The following is a 14,312-nucleotide window of genomic DNA, read 5'->3' as shown; positions in this document are numbered from 1 at the left end:
CACACACACACACACACACACACACACACAGCCCCCTCCCCTGTCTTGCTATGTCCTGCTCTTCTCAATACATGGCTGTAGTTTCCTCTTTCTGCCTCACAGGAATGCACACAGAACAAAGGGTTAAATAAGCGGTGTGTGTATGTGTGTGTGTGTGTGTGTGTGTGTGTGTGGTAAGTAGTCAGTGGTCACTGGCATGTTTAGAGAGCCTCACTCTAAAGCTGCCATCTCTCTCTCTCTCTCTCTCTCTCTCTCTCTCTCTCTCTCTCTTTCTCTCTCTCGCTGTACTGGGGTTTAACCCCGCATGAGCGCCCCAGATTAGGGGACCCAGCTTTGCCCCCTTATTCCCACACACACACACACACACACACACACACACCATCCTCCTCCTCTCAGTGGCATCCCAACCAGCTCCAGTGCAGCAGCTGGCCACAGCTTACGCCTCTAAATTTAGCTGGCATGTGATGCAGTCAGAGCGCACAAAAATGAGGCGTTAGTGAGGGCCGCGCCCGAGGGCCACTGCACAGCGGTCATGTTTTTAGCTGGGGTCATTTCTGTTTGTGGAAGGGGCCGTGTGGGGGTCTCATACCTACTAATATCTACAGTGGCTTAATAGTAGTTACTGGACAGAGGTTTTAGCTGTTGATCCGGGCAGTAAGTGTTTATCAGTTCAGTAAATGACTGATATTAGAATAAACACTAATAATAACACTCCTACAGAAAGTGGTGGAGGTTCTCCATCACTGTGTTCATCATTAGAACATCTCCAAAGTTCTCCTCTCTCATGGAGTCTAGTGTTATTTAGAGTTCTCCTCAGATCAGCACCTGGTTTGGTGGTAAATCAGGGCTTAATGATGGTAAATCAGGTGAGCTGCTGCTGCTGCTGCTGCTGCTGATGGAGGTGAACACATCCTCCACGCTGTGCTGGCTGGACTGGGGGGCGTCCAGGAGAACCCTGGAGGAACCGAGCTCTGTTCTTCTTCAGACTAGCTCACCGACAAGATCTCACTACTTTCTTTCTTCAGAATGAGAAGCTCTTGTTTCTCCTTTTTACTGGATTCATGTTCAGCTGCTTTATCTGTTCTGATGAGATCTGGAGCTGCTACAGTAAAAGCTCTCGGAGAGAAATGACTTGAGGTTAGGGGCCTAAAACCTAACAGTGCTGCATGTAGATTAAGCTGATTTGTTGTCATTAGAAAATATAAGAATATATACATATATTACTGTTAATATGAATTTTAGAATTTTATAAATTATAATACAGTTTATTTTAGTTCAAATTCATTTTCCAAACATCACTAAATAATTATATTTTACATGAACACAACACCTAGGGCCATATCCATAAAAAAAACAATTTATAAATGATTAAAATAGTTTGTGTCAATCTCTAATCCATACAGTCCATATTAATGAACTGATCTCTGAAAAACAGCCTGTTTTGAATCAAGGTTTTGTGATGAACTCAAAAGCATGTATAGGTCTACATATTCAGCCTATAGTAGTTCAGCGCCACCCATTTATATATATATATATATATATGTATATATATATATTGTTACAAATGGGGCTTAACACTGTGCAGCCAATCAGAACACACTTACACTGGCCTGTATCAGCCTTAAAGGCACAGTACCAGAAACAGCTGCACTGTGCTTTCAGGCCGTAACACTCTTTCATACTTGACCTTAAATGAGGGGTGCGTGCCCACTGCAGGCGGGGTGGTTCTGGCCATTTCTGCTGTTTACTCTCCACCTATGGACAGTCTAAGTCTTTACATACTGCATCAAACTCTTTTAATCTGAAACCAGATATAAAAGAGTCCTTCACAGATTGTACAGCCCTGCAGTCTTTGAGAGAAGCCGAGTGTATTAAGGGTGTTCTGAGGATAGTCTGAGTTCTCTGAGGACACTCAGACTGAAATAACAGTCTCCAGATCAGCCGTGGCAGTAATGACTGGGCTGTAATTACAGAGCTGGTTGCAGTGGGAATTACAGTGGCAGCTCGGTCTGATATGCCTCTGCTAAATGGGGTGAGACGCATTTGGAGCGGTGTGTATAATTGTAATTGACTGAATTAGAATGATTACTAATCAGAGAGAAATGACAGTTCACTTCATTGAGGTTTTGATTAGCTGGAAGTAGGACAAGCTTTTACTTTGGAACCTTGAGTTCTTCACACAGAGGGTTCCACACTGTCTGTTTCTAACCTCCCTCTATCCCTGCCCCTCAGACAGGCTTTTGTTATTGGGTCCAGTGCTGATAGAGGCATTAGAGCCATTAGAAGGATGAAGGCCCATAGTTTAGTATTAATGGGCGGGGCTAAACTGTGGTAGGCTGAATAGGTTGATGTTGTGATATGGTATGCTGTGTTAATGTGTTGCATTTCCGGATATGAGACAAACAATAGTCAACCAATACGACCAGCATGATCGACCTGACCCAGCTAACCAACCAGTATGACCAGCATGACCGACCTGACCAAGCTAACCAACCAGTAAAACCAGACTAGTCTACCAGTATGACCGACCTGACCGAGCTAACCAACCAGTATGACCAGCATGACCGACCTGACCGAGCTAACCAACCAGTACGACCAGGCTAGTCTACCAGCATGACCGACTTGACCCAGCTAACCAACCAGTATGACCAGCATGACCGACCTGACCGAGCGAACCAACCAGTACAACCAGGCTGGTCTACCAGCATGACCGATCTGACCGAGCGAACCAACCAGTACAACCAGGCTGGTCTACCAGCATGACCGATCTGACCGAGCAAACCAACCAGTACAACCAGGCTGGTCTACCAGCATGACCGACCTGACCGAGCTGACCAACAAGTACGACCAGGCTGGTCTACCAGCATGACCGACCTGACCGAGCTGACCAACAAGTACGACCAGGCTGGTCTACCAGCATGACCGATCTGACCGAGCAAACCAACCAGTACAACCAGGCTGGTCTACCAGCATGACCGACCTGACCGAGCTGACCAACAAGTACGACCAGGCTGGTCTACCAGCATGACCGACCTGACCGAGCTGACCAACAAGTACGACCAGGCTGGTCTACCAGCATGACCGATCTGACCGAGCAAACCAACCAGTACAACCAGGCTGGTCTACCAGCATGACCGACCTGACCAAGCTAACCAACCAAAACGACCAGGCTAGTCTACCAGCATGACCGACCTGACCGAGCTAACCAACCAGTAAGACCAGCAGCTTACATTCCACATATGGGCCGTACAAGACTGCTCTGTATGTTTTAAAATGTTACCATTATTTAAAAACTACGTTTAAGTATTTATTTTAAATATTTACTTAGATATGACTAAATTTTAATTATAAATAAAGGTTCTCATATCAGTTCACTCAGCTCCTGAGTTAGTCCTGATACTCTTGTTTACACTGAAAAGTGGTACATTGAATTTACTGGATATGTATATGTGTGTCATTTCCACATAAATAAAAGATATTACATCAACATATTCTTTCCTGAATTATTATTTAATATGTATTTATATTATTAATATTTAAAAGTATATTATCAGAATTAACCAAACCTAAAGAAAATGAGAAATGAGGTCAAATTTAATGAAATCCCTCGTTTCAGTTTAGTCTTTCCTACTCCAGGAAACAGAAAGCCAAAGACTTTCCTGCCAGGCCTCCTAAGAAGACCACAAAGGCTTTCCTTTGTGTCGTCCCTTAATTTATGAGCTGTGTCAGCTGACATAGCAGATCGTAAACGATAACACAGGTCACGTCCGTAAAGTGTCTATTTAGGAGCTGTAACCTTTGCAGGCTTTGTTTTGGGATGAAAACAGTACGTAAATCACAGACGCTGAACAATACAGCTGCAGTAAAGCCTCAGCAGAGCTGGAGCACATGGTTTCTGTGATGGACATTGGGGCTTTAATCCAGTATGAATCTGACATGTGTTTAGGTTTTATGGTCTGACTAATAATTAAGGAGTAGTTTTAATCCAGTATGAATCTGACATGTGTTTAGTTTTTATGGTCTGAGAGTGATAGTTGTGTAGTAATATTTCACCCAGTATGAATGTAGTTTTACAGTCTGACAGTAATAATTAAGGAGTAACTTTAATCCAGTATGAATCAGTGTGTAGTTTTACAGTCTGACAGTAATAAATAAGGAGTAACTTTAATCCAGTATGAATCAGTGTGTAGTTTTACAGTCTGACAGTAATAACAGTGTTGTGATTTTTCACCCAGTATGAATCTGACATGTTTAATTTTTAAGTCTAATAGACTCATAATTAAGGATTCATTTTAATCCAGTATGAATCTCACAGTAAAATCTTGTTTCTCCATAATTGCCATTTCTAACCTTGCTAACTTTTAACGAAAATCAGATTATAATATAAACAGATTTTATTCCAAGACATTTCAGAGCATTTCTATTGGTCCGTTCATCATGCAATGGAGAAAAGTGAAAAACAGCAGAAAAGAAGGAGTTCGGGCTTTTGTGTGACGGTAAAGCATAATGCTAAGTAGAACCACAGATCAGGTTCTAGAGGTTTCTTTAAGGAAGCGATCTCATGGCCACAGGAAGACAAACAGGAATGTGTGGGCAGGGTATGGACAGGAAGGATGAAGGTCAGTGAGGGAAAAAGAAGAAGAAAACGCTCATGCCTTCTGTCCAGAGTCATCTGAGGGCACAGAGATGACCGGATTGCCCAGACGGCCCAAAGCTGAAACACACCTCACACACACACACACACACACACTTTATTGCACACACTCATACACAAGCACAGTTTTCCCTGATGTACAGGGTGATGCAACTCCTGCTTCAGGAAGAGTAATATTACCATCTCTGGCTGATGTCCGTCAGACTGACACACTATTGATTATTTTAGTTAAAGCATCTCTTAGTGATTTATCACCGCGTGATGTGATGTGGCTGTGATTCTGTCTGTGGTGCAGCAGAGTTCGAGCATCATAGTCTGGTGTTAGAAGCTCTCCTGGGGAACTGAGGTACTGCAGCTCAGTTTAAGGCACAGGAGAAAGATCGCTTGTGTGTGAAACAACTAAACAGAACAAAATTATACCCAGAAAAAGAAATTAGAGGATGAATATTAATGAAATATTACCGGACTGGCTGGAGTAGAGGTCAGATTACTGTGAATCCATCAGAACTTCACTTAAATCTATGATATAAAACATGTCAAACGTTTCCATTCCCGTCTGAATGTGTAACCTACTGTGTACAATCAGCCTAATGCTATAGGCCTCAGTTTCCCAGCCTTCCCTTCAGGCTGAGCTCAGACCGACAGAGCCAGAGATCAAGAAGCTCCAACACCAGAAAAAGCCAGAGAAGTTGCTCAACATGCATCATGTTGGATTGGATCATCCTGCTTACACACTTCCAGATGAGTGACTGTTCATCTTGTAAACAACTCAGAACATCCCAGATCCGGCTGGGTTTTCACCATCATCTCACAGAACTCGTTCAGGACAGTGGGGATACAGTGATCTACTTTCTCTTAAAGCCAGGGCTCAAACAAACCACTGCTTTACTCAGAGTTCAAACTGTGTACATAATTACAGGATTACAGCAGAACGTGATCCACCACTGATTCAGAGCTCTGGCTCCATCTAGTGGGGAAAGTGGGATACTGCTTGTACAGTTTATAGTAGTAGGCAAGGCAGAAAAAATCAGCATAGGGTTTTATATTTGTATTGTATATTTTCCAGGTATGCTTATAACAGGTAAATTCCACCATCATAAAAAAATAAATAAATAGGGCTAGGGTTTTTGTGATGGACATTGTGTTTTAATCCAGTATGAATCTGCAGTGTGTGTAGTATATATATATATATATATATATATATATATATATATATATATATATATATATATATATATATATATATATATATATATATACATATATGTTGTCTTTATATTATTATTATTATTATTATTATTATTTAAATTAATGTTAAAAAATACATATGTACTGAATCTGTTTATGCTGCTAGTGAAGATTGTTGAGCAGAAAAGTAGTCCTCAGTGAATACTTATTTTCTACCATATTTTCAGAATTGCTAAATAAAATGCAGAGAAAGACAGATGTGTGTTATTTATTATCATTTATAAAGACAGATGTTTATTATTTATTATAATTTGTAAAGACAGATATGTATTATTTATTATAATTTATGAAGACAGATGTGTATTATTTATTATAATTTATAAAGACAGATGTGTATTATTTATTATAATTTGTAAAGACAGATGTGGATTATTTATTATAATTTATGAAGACAGATGTGGATTATTTATTATAATTTATAAAGACAGATGTGTATTATTTATTATAATTTGTAAAGACAGATGTGTATTATTTATTATCATTTATGAAGACAGATGTGTATTATTCATTATAATTTGTAAAGACATGTGTAGGTTCACTGGTGGAGTTGGATTGTAAATAATAAGACTATATGTGTTTTTTTACTATTAATAATGTTTAATGTATATATTAGGTACAATGTTTGCATCAAATATCAACTGATCTACACATTACACATTATTAACTGTCTCCAGCTCCTGATTCTGACATTGATATTGAATTTTACATAAAATAGTAAAGTCTTTTTTTGTGTGTTTGCTTTATTAACAGTTATGTAAAATTGCACAGAATATATTTTATTTAATTATCTACATTATCTTTAATTTTCTGACAAATATGTATTTTCCGTAATTTAATAAATAAATGTTTTATGTCTATGTCTAAAATCTGTAAACAGTTCTAATAAAGTGTCACTTCCTCTGGAGGGAAACATGTGGAAGGCAGTGAGATATGTCAAACGTCTGATCTCAATATTTTGTATAAAAATCAATCAGTGTCTGAATTATTGCTCAAATCTATTCTTTTATCTGTGTGGATTCCCGAGGTTAAAACATGGGTTTAAGGCAGAATTATGGGAAACGTCGACTCTGATACTGGTTTAAATGGTTTAAACAGTTTTCTGATAAAAGACTCGACTGATGGGTCAAATCCATCCAGAACCAAGGTGTACCCACAGTGCTAGAATGGGGTGTCTGATGGTGATTCTGTCAGTGAGACGCCGGGGGTCCGTTCACCACCACTGTAAAGAAATCTGGGATTAGATCCATTAGGTGTTTCTACTGAAGCACATTGTATCCGATCTCTCCCTGCGCTCTGGTGGTGTCCGGCTCTTGTTAATCAGCTGGAACATTACCTGTATGAATGATCTATCTGCTGTAAACCGGCTCGGCGGAGAGGAGTTTTCTGTGCACTTCTGGGCCGGTTGCCATGGCGACGGCCTCAGTGTGGGAAGCAGTGCAGACACTCTTTATGGTCGCTGTATTCTCAGGTAGCATCATCTAATCCAAACACTCACTACATCCACAGCGAAGCCCTCGCCGAAGCCTGTCCGGCTCTAAACAGCAGCAGCTAGAGACTCACTGCAGCTCTACTGATGGTTCAGCTTGATATCAGCTGACCACAGCTCTGGACACATCGACTTTACTGAGCTGCACTATCACTGAAACATACGCTGGTCAGCCACGAGATTAAAACCACCTACTCACAGGTGAAGTGAAGAACGATGATGATCTTGGGGTGGGTGGATCTACTTGTTAGGTAGCAGGTGAACAGGTGTCAGTTCTTGAAGGTGATGAAGGTGAGGAAGGTGATGAAGCAGGAAAAATGGACAAGCGTAAAAATCTGAGACACTTTGACAAGAACCAAACTGTGATGTTCTAGATAATGACAGGCTGCAGGTCGTCTGGAGCTATGCAGTGCTCAGTATGTAGGTACTTCATAAAGGATAGCCAGTGAGCACAGTAACAGGGGTAGTAGGTGCCCAAGGCTCATTGATGTTCATGGAGGTCCCACCTCAGAACGTACGGTACACGATAAGGGATCTGCTGCTAATGACAGTCTTGGCATTCAGGTACCACATGGCACCTTGAGTAGTCTTGTGGAGTCCATCCTTAAGTGGGCCAGGTCGCAGCTCTTTCACTCTTGTGGGGGTAGATGGAGTAGATGGATGACACTTTCACTTCTACCTCAGTCCATCAGTGAGACCTCCTGATTCTCTTCTTTAGGTTGAGTTGAGTTTGGTGTGTTGGTTCGGCTCCTGTAGATCACTCCTCTCACTCTGGAGCTACTTTACTGTAAATAACTCCTCTCACTCTGGAGCTGCTGCTTTACTGTAGATCACTCCTCTCACTCTGGAGCTGCTTTACTGTAAATCACTCCTCTCACTCTGGAGCTGCTGCTTTACTGTAGATCACTCCTCTCACTCTGGAGCTACTTTACTGTAGATCACTCCTCTCACTCTGGAGCTGCTTTACTGTAAATCACTCCTCTCACTCTGGAGCTGTTTTACTGTAGATCACTCCTCTCGCTCTGGAGCTGCTTTACTGTAGATCACTCCTCTCACTCTGGAGCTGTTTTACTATAGATCACTCCTCTCACTCTGGAGCTGCTTTACTGTAGATCACTCCTCTCACTCTGGATCTGCTTTACTGTAGATCACTCCTCTCACTCTGGAGCTACTTTACTGTAGATCGCTCCTCTCACTCTGGAGCTACTTTACTGTAGATCACTCCTCTCACTCTGGATCTGCTTTACTGTAGATCACTCCTCTCACTCTGGAGCTACTTTACTGTAGATCGCTCCTCTCACTCTGGAGCTACTTTACTGTAGATCACTCCTCTCACTCTGGATCTGCTTTACTGTAGATCATTCCTCTCACTCTGGAGCTCCTGCTTTACTGTAGATCACTCCTCTCACTCTGGAGCTGTTTTACTGTAGATCACTCCTCTCACTCTGAAGCTGCTGCATTACTGTAGATCACTCCTCTCACTCTGGAGCTGCTTTACTGTAGATCACTCCTCTCACTCTGAAGCTGCGTTACTGTAGATCACTCCTCTCACTCTGGAGCTGCTTTACTGTAGATCACTCCTCTCACTCTGGAGCTGCTTTATTGTAGATCACTCCTCTCACTCTGGAGCTACTTTACTGTAGATCACTCCTCTCACTCTGGAGCTGCTTTACTGTAGATCACTCCTCTCACTCTGGAGCTGCTTTACAGTAGATCACTCCTCTCACTCTGGAGCTGCAGAGCTTTATTTTACACTACAGGTTTCAAACAGAGAAGAACAGAGTTGAACACTATTCAGTTCCTGAGCTGGAGAGGCTGGATGATCTAAGAAGCTTCGCTGCAGTTCTTTTAAGGTGCTGCTACTTTTGTTTTTCTTCCCAAGTCGTTGTTTTGGAAAATATCCAATAAAATACCTTCACCTGAGTGTAGATTTAGACTTTTCTGGTGTAGTGAAATTTTCTAGCACAAGAGAGTGAGAGATGCTGTGGATGCAGGAGAAGCACGTCATGCTTTTATCCCGAACCACAAAAAGCTCTCTGACGCACTCTGAAAATGGACCTTTCCCCTGGGAAACCTTTAAAATCTCTAAAAGGTACAAACATGGACCATGCTGCACCTTTGAGAGTACATTTGCACTGTTAAAAACTGGCGAGGCAAAACTATACCTGTACAGAACCCCTGACTTTCAGAGTATATCGGAATGAGCTCCCCTTCTAATGGATGCAGCATTCATTTGCACCTATTGCTGACACAGATGTGTAAATGCACACACAGCTTGTCTAGTCCCTGTAGAGATGAAGTACTGCCAATAGAATAGGACTCTCTGGAGCAGATAAACATCATAAACCTATTGGCTCAATGCTGCCTCATAATGCCAGGTGTGGGCTAGAGGGGTATAAAGCCCCCCAGCATTGAGGAGCTGTGGAGCAGTGGAAGAACTGTGTTCTCTGGAATGATGGTGGTGGTGCTGCATCCAGTACTTTTGGATGGGATGAGTTGGGGATGATGAGGTGGGGTGGTGATCATCAACATCCAACATCCTGACCTCACTAACGCTGTTTTTGCTAGTATGTCCTACGCTCCTGAAGTCTGCAATCAGGGGGTTAAACTCAGAGGTAGGTAGGAACAGTGTGTGCATAAAGCCGAAACCCCCCTGAAAGAGGCGAGAAAAATGTGAAAAAGAGAGAAGACGAGGAGGCAGAGGGTGCAAGGCTTTTGGGGCATGGACCATCTCCCAAAATTGAGTTACGTCAATTTACTCAACATCGCTGAATACAATCAAATCCTCACAGCTCCAGAATCTAATAGAAAGTCTTCTTATCTGGACCTTATCAGGATCAACTCTTTTAATAACCTTGATTTCAGAAGAAACAATGAATAAACAGGTGTCCCAATACTTTTGTCCATATAGTATCCATTTTTTTCAGGTGTCTCTAATATTCCACCATCTCAGCTGTTTTGAACGAGCCTGTGCTGTCTGAGGTGCACACTTTCTAGTCGTTCGTGCTTTCATCTGAATAATACTCCCTTTAAAACTGCAAGGACGTGCTAAATGAGTCATCCAGCTGACAGCCGCGTTCAGAACAAGCTGTTCCGGGCGCATTGCTGTGGAAACCTTCCGTTTGCGTTGCTATGGACATGAAAGAGGCCCTATTCACCGTCGCACGGCTAGCGACAGACTGATCACCTCCTCTGACCCTTGCACTTTACTACACAAAGTCAAGAGCAGTGAGGTCTTCTCAGAATCTGCTCTGGGTGGAGGCAGGAGGTACAATGCAAAATCCAATTTAGTCTCAAATGGAGTTGATCAGCCTAGAGCTGAGTGCTGGGTGTCTGAGGTTTGTTTCTTCAGCGTTACACCAGAGCTACAGTGCTAATGATCCAGTACGCAGCTGGGAGTGAGCTCATGGTCCTAAGGTCAACTTGCCCAATGCCAGGCGCTGGCCAGAGGAGTATAAAGCGTTCTCTGGCTCTTGGCAATACTGGAACCTTCTTGTGCTATACACCAATCAGCCATAGCATCTGCATAATAATGAGTAGGTCCTACTCAAGGCATGGACTCCACAAGACCTCTGAAGGTATCAAGTAGTGTCCAAGAGCAAGTCCTGTAAGTTGTGAAGTGGGACCTCCATGGTCATCAATGAGCTTTAGGTGCTCATGGTCCTGTTGACGGTTCACCAGTTGTCCATCCTTGGAGAACTTTGTGTACGCACTGATGTTTTGGAGATGTTCTGACCCAGACGTCTAGAACATCACAGTTTGGTTCTTGTCAAAGTGCTGATGTCTCCTGCTTCAACACCTTCATCGCCTTCAAGAACCCACTGTTCGCTCGCTGCCTGATATGTAGACATATCAGGAGCCAGTGTAGATGAAGACGTGTCAGTGGTTCTAAAGTTATGGCTGATTGGTGTATATATCTATTTACAAAGGGTTTTCCACCAACTGAATGAAGAAAGTTCTAACCAAGGAAAGAACCATTGAAGCGTCCAGTTGTCCAGGTCTTACACTAAACTACTGGTTCACTAACCAACCTTTTTTACTAGTGTGCCAGGCCACTCTAATGTTCTTGTGGCTGAATGCAATCAAAATGTGCTCACAGCAATGTTCCATGACCTAAGGTGAAGTCTTTCCAGAAGAGCAGAGACTGTTACCTGTAGCAAAGGAGGACAAAGCTTCTATTAATGCTCTTGATTTCAGAAGAATGCTGGTTGGGCAGCTGTCCACGTCAGCTGACTACACCAGAACGAACCTGGCTGGAGACTGGAGACCAAAGCGGTCACCAAACATCAGTCCACACAGTCAGTGTCTCCTTCTTCAGGAATGTCTTCAGTTTAATTGAGATAGCAGCAGATGTTCAGTAGTTAAGATGAAGAACTAAATACAGCTCTGAACTCAGTTTATAAGGGGTTAATCCTCCCCAGTATAAATGGCCACTTGAGGGCAGTGTGTCTTTGCTATAGCAGGACTGGTGTGCTCTGATGGAGATGCTCAGTGAAGAGGAAGCCCCCAGCACATGCTTTAGTGGGGTAGAGCTGCTGTTTTGCACATGTGAGCTGAACTGAGTGTAAAGGGACAATCTCCCTGTAACACACTGAACTGTGGGCTGACTGCTGACCGCTGCACTGGGTGGGTTACTTCAGATCAAGCGTTGCCCAAGTTCAATCATTCCAGTCTGCGAGAAAAAAGGAAATTCTTCACAGCATTATTTCCCACCAAACACCATCACTCTCCACCAAACACCATCACTTTCCACCAACCACCATCACTCTCCACCAAACACCATCACTCTCCACCAAACACCATCACTCTCCAGCAAACACCATCACTCTTCACCAAACACCATCACTCTCCACCAACCACCATCACTCTCCACCAACCACCATCACTCTCCACCAAACACCATCACTCTCCACCAACCACCATCACTCTCCAGCAAACACCATCACTCCCCAGCAAACACCATCACTCTTCACCAAACACCACTATTCTCCATCAAATGATAAACACCATTCATTCACCACTGACAAACACAAGATCATTCTTCATCAAAGATGACCCTTCGGTCATTTCCAGCAAACAATCCAATTCTCTAAGAGACCCAATTTCTAGCAAACACCATCACCCTACAGGCAAACACCACCTTCCCCAACAAACATCCGACCATACTTCTCCATCGAAAACATACATCTCCATCGAACGCCATCTCTCCACAGAACCACAGCCAACATCATTAAACACCACCATTCTCCAACCAACATCATTAAACACCACCATTCTCCAGCTAACACCACTATTCTCCATCAAACACCATCACTCTACAGCCAACATCATTAAACACCAACATTCTCCAACCAACATTATTAAACACCACTATTCTCCAACTAACACCACTATTCTCCACCAAACACCATCAGTCTACAGCAAACACCACCATTCTCCAACCAACATTATTAAACACCACCATTCTCCAGCTAAAACCACTATTTTCCAACTAACACCACTATTTTCCAACAAACACCACTATTCTCCACCAAACACCATCAGTCTACAGCAAAGACCACCATTCTCCAACCAACATCATTAAACACCACCATTCTCCAGCTTACACCACCATCCCCTAAAAACAGCACCATTCTCCATCAAACACCATACTCCTCCAACAAACCTCCAACCATACTTCTCCAGCAAAAAAACATACTTCTCCATCAAATGGCATCATTGTCCATCATTAAACACCAACATTCTCCAACCAACATTCTCCAACCAACATCATCAAACACCACCATTCTCCAACTTACACCCCCATTCTCCATCAAACACCATCACTCTACAGACAACATCATTAAACACCACCATTCTCCAACTTACACCCCATTCTCCAACTAACAGTGTCACTCTACAGCCAACATCATTAAACACCACCATTCTCCAACTAACACCACTATTCTCCATCTAACACCATCACTCTACAGCCAACATCATTAAACACCACCATTCTCCAACTTACACCCCCATTCTCCAACTAACACTGTCACTCTACAGCCAACATCATTAAACACCACCATTCTCCAACTAACACCACTATTCTCCATCTAACACCATCACTCTACAGCCAACATCATTAAAATGTACTTTTAAACCTTTTAAACCTGAATCCCGACGATACGCTGGACTCTAATGTGTTAAAGCCTCTGGAGGAGAAGCTGTAGTTGCTGTGTTTAAGGAGTGCAGTCGTCGGCACCACCGTTCCAGTGACGTGATTATTTCAGCTGAGGAAGAAAAGCATTTTGCTGGATGAGTGCATTATTAAAGCCATTAAAAAGCTTTGAACTGTGACCAACATCAAATTTTCATTGCTGGGCTGTGACTTAACACAACAGGCCAGCCGTGTACACAACAGCTAAAGGCTGGGGAGGGTGAGAACTCCAGCTTTTTCCACGGGGGAGATTAAAAATAGCAGGTTAAAGATGACAGATAATCTAATCACAAGATACTTAAGCAGATACAGAGAGTCGGAGAGACGGAGAGAGAGTTGTTCAGGAGTGCTCGGCCCAATTAATTTCACCCGTGAAGTAGTGTTATGGAGCGCTCCGTCTCGGTGTTGTATGATAGGAACGAGAAAGCTGTGCAAACGCCTGCAGCACGAAAACACCACCATCAGTTAAGAAGCTGAATTAAACAAGGCCTGTTTTCTGCGCTTTTGGAGGTTTGGGCTTTTAAATTTGGCACCAATAAAACTGCAGTGATCAGGCGAGGATAGAACGCACTGCTCCAGACCTGTGGCTCGCTTGTTCTCTCTAAGTAGTTAAGACTTGTGTTTTATAACGAGTGGCACTGAAGGCGCCTCTGAGGGAAATCGAAGAGATGAAATGGCGACTCTTCTGTTTTAGCATCTGCAGAAACACCAGCGAGCTTCTCCTCCGC

Source organism: Salminus brasiliensis, chromosome 19 (assembly GCF_030463535.1).
Source record: "Salminus brasiliensis chromosome 19, fSalBra1.hap2, whole genome shotgun sequence".
NCBI classification, from domain to species: domain Eukaryota; kingdom Metazoa; phylum Chordata; class Actinopteri; order Characiformes; family Bryconidae; genus Salminus; species Salminus brasiliensis.
Note: the sequence above shows the minus strand (reverse complement) of the source record.